This window comes from Hyperolius riggenbachi, chromosome 4 (assembly GCF_040937935.1).
Source record: "Hyperolius riggenbachi isolate aHypRig1 chromosome 4, aHypRig1.pri, whole genome shotgun sequence".
In the NCBI taxonomy this organism is placed as follows: Eukaryota; Metazoa; Chordata; class Amphibia; order Anura; family Hyperoliidae; genus Hyperolius; species Hyperolius riggenbachi.
Window position 1 is genome coordinate 19778319 of NC_090649.1, and position 3720 is coordinate 19782038.

The following is a 3720-nucleotide window of genomic DNA, read 5'->3' on the forward strand; positions in this document are numbered from 1 at the left end:
GCAGGCCTGCCGGGCCCCCGGGATGGGCGCACCTGTGCTAAACGCAGACGCATGGGCCAGGCTCAGCTGCCGCCTGATTACATTAGCATGGCCCCGCCCACCGCCGGAACAGCCGTCACCCCTCCGCTGCCGTGCCTCCACGTCGAAGAGAAAAGTAAAGTAGGCTTCCGGCTCCCTGCATTCTGGCAACACGGTAGGAGAGAGTGTGGAGGGCAGAGGAAGAAGTCATGTCTCTAGCCTGGCTGACTGGCTGCTTGAGAACACAGTGCGTCTTTCTTTGTTCGTTCATCCTCCTTCCTCTTCATATCTCTCTGTCTGTGTGGACGTGTGCGGTATGCCACAAGAGGGAGACACAGGCCGGGGAGTGGAGAGCCTAAACAGGAGTTGCCTTCCTAGCCTGCTGCACCCTCTCACAGCCAGGCTGGCACTGAAGCAGGCACCTGAGCAGGTGCTGAGTCATGCAGGAAGTCAACCGATGATGTCACAATGCCCTGGGCCCAGGCAGCTGCTAGGTAAAGGGGCTGCAGCCAGGGCTCTGCCTGCCAGTCCGCTGGAAGCTCTCTGGGGGAGGGGTGCTGCTGCTTCTCTTGCAGGGGACAACGTGCAAACGTGAAGGAAAGTGATCCGTTCATGGTTTTTTGGGCCCGCAGCAACTGCGCCGCACAAGTACAGTTCAGCCGAAGCAAAATAAAAAATGATTTTTTGTGTTTTTTTTTTTTTTGTGTGTTTTTTCCGACTTCTTTTCTTGTCTGTTCTCAGGTTCTGATAACCAATGCAAAATACAGAGTCCATGAATAAATGACACAGATGCACAAAAAAGGCACACACAATTTGAAACAATGTTTTTATTGTGGATTTCACAATGTATCCTGCACCCAACAGGAGCAGCACAGACAGAGAACGCACAGCAGGGGTGGGTGGACAGACAACACAACACAACACTAGCTTTCTGGCAAAATTCACTTTGCAGAGGGACACTTCATTTCTCCACTACACTTCCCTACACTAACTTAGTTAGTCAGCCGGGTATTTGAGTAGTTGCGATCTGTTTTTTGACACTAGTTAGAGAGAGAGTAGTGCACCGGTCCTGGAGGTACTGCAATACCAGGTCGATGCGCGGAGTGGACAGAGCAAGCTCTTCTTCCATCTCCCTGTTCCAAAAATCCATTTAATATATGGTCCCCAGATAGGGGACGTATCAGATATTAAACTGATAAGAACAGATTTTTTTCTTTTTTTCCCCCCACTCAGATACTGAACCATTACTTGCCTCACGTTTCAGAACCTTCAGTGCACAAACAGTTCATACAGTATTCATCATTACGGCCAAATCTGTTCTTTTATTTTAGCAGTAATGCTTCCATCGCCACCATTGCCACCAAGCATCTGCTTTTTCTTTTCCAGCTTTTTTAACATCACATAAATAAGCCAAATGAACAGTTTTACAGCATCATCCACAGAAATTTCATCTTTTTTATGCACATAAATATTTCTTACATCCCACAACACAGCTCTGTTCAACACGGTGAGTATCCAAACTAACCTCTTATGTTCCCTACTCCCTCCACACCACCCAGTAAAGAAGAAAATAAAACAAAAGTCCTTAACACCAATACAGTTCTGAAATAAACTCTTCAGTTTACCCCTAAAAGCTTTCACGTACCCACATCTCCGAAAAATGTGTTAAGGACCTTCAATTGTCAGCGCACGAGCTCCTAGGACATCGCTCTGTCCTAGAGAGATCCCGCCTCTTCAAGAATTCCCTGGTTGGCAAACAGCCCTGGAAGGCCATCCAGGTAATGTCCTTCTGCCTATTGGTCACCCCACTAATTCAGTTTTGTACTGAGGCATGGGATGTTGTTACATACCTCCCCCCTCCTCACTAACTCTACAATCTTCTTTTTATCCCCAGCATCTTCTCCCAAGAGTCTAACTTATAATTCTCATTACAAATTTTCAAAGGCAAATAAAACTGTGGTGACACCAATGCAACCGGCTTTGTCAAATCTTTTTGCTACAGCCCCCACCTTATAAATTGCCATCCAGCCAAATACCTCGCCATACACATCACCTTATTTTCCAGTTTAAACACCCTCACAATACTTACCCAATACTGCAGCTCCAAGAAAAAAGCCATATCCGGGAGCCCATAACCCCCTGATAAACACATTGTTTCTCATTCTTCACTCTTTCACACCTTTCCATCTTCCCACCCCAAAAAAAACAAAAACAAGAACCCTTGCTACCAACCTCCTATCTGGAGGCAGCACCACACTGACATACAACACCAAAGAAAAAATGACCGATTTAATCAACAATACCCTGCCTGCAAATGACAGGTTCCTCAGTTGCCAAAACCCCAATTTTTTCTTTATTTTGCCCAAATCCACCTCGTATAAAGCCTTCCCTTTTAATGCCCTATCAAAAATAATCCCCAACACCTCCACCTCCCTCACTTGCTCCACCCTCTCTATCCCAACCTCCACCTCCTTTCCTAAACTACACACCTTACACTTCTGCCAATTCACCCTCATACCAGAAAATGTACAATACTCCTCCAGATGCCTATTCCCCAACTTAATATCCCTTAAAGTAGAACCCACCAACACCAAATCATCCATATAACGCATCACCTTAAATGGTGCTCCCCCACTCCCAGGAACCAAAACCGGCTTAAACCGGCTTAATCAAATCATCCGCCTGCACCCATCTCAAAAAAGGCTTAATTACACAAATAAAAACTAACGGGGACAAGGCACACCCCTGTCTAACCCCAGATTTAACTAAAAAAGAATTACTTACATGCCCATTCACCACTACCTGACTCCTAATCCCTCTATGTAACCCCCTAATTACCCTCATTATCCCACCCTCAAAACCCATCCTCTCTAACACTGCAAACACAAACAATTATGTGACACCCTATCATAAGCCTTCTCTAAATCTACCGACTCCAAAATCAACACCCATTATTTGTTTCTGCCAAAAACATACTATCCCTCAACACCAAATGATCTGCTATTCTCCTCCCTGGTACCGCACACGTCTGATGATCCCCAATAACCGTGCCCACCACCAACTTAAACCTATTTGCTACAATTTTTGCCAATAACTTATAGTAAACATTCAGAAGTGTGATAGGCCTCCAATTCTTCACCTCCCACCTATCACCCTTCTTATACAGTAAAGTGATCACCCCCCTTTATCAAAGCAATACCTAATAATACTTACCACCTCCTCCTTGATCAGCTCCCAAAAGTTAACATAAAACTCTCTAGGAAGTCCATCCTTCCCAGGGGTTTTACCCAAAGGCATACTTTTCAGCTCCTCCCACACTTCAACCTCATTCAACTCTCTCTCCAAAAAGTCAGCATCCTCCCCTGCCAATTTACACCCTAAAGGTATCAAATACTCACGCAGCCCATCGTCATTCACACACCCACCACCATCATACAAGTCCTTAAAATACGTACCCACCACCTCCACCACCCTATCACCACTTACTTCCACACCATCCTCCGAAAGCAAAGGCTGCATTGCATATGTGTTGAAGACTTTTTTAATGAAAAATCTGTTACATTTTTCATCCAGCTCCACTGCATCTATTGTGGCCTTAAAAACTATTTTCTTCCCCCTCTCCTCCAGCATCCTATTTCTCCTCGCCCGTTGCCTCTTCTATCATCTCTTCTACCTCCAACCCATATTCCTCATCCTATAATA

At 45.5% G+C, this 3720-nt stretch overlaps 1 non-coding gene across 1 annotated transcript; it reads right to left on the reverse strand.

Moving 5' to 3' along the window:
• Positions 1-1071: 1071 nt before the first annotated feature.
• LOC137505725 (U2 spliceosomal RNA) lies at positions 1072-1253 on the reverse strand. The gene has a single exon (XR_011020322.1). It is a non-coding gene; the product is annotated as a U2 spliceosomal RNA (small nuclear RNA).
• Between the last annotated feature and the right edge of the window lie 2467 nt (positions 1254-3720).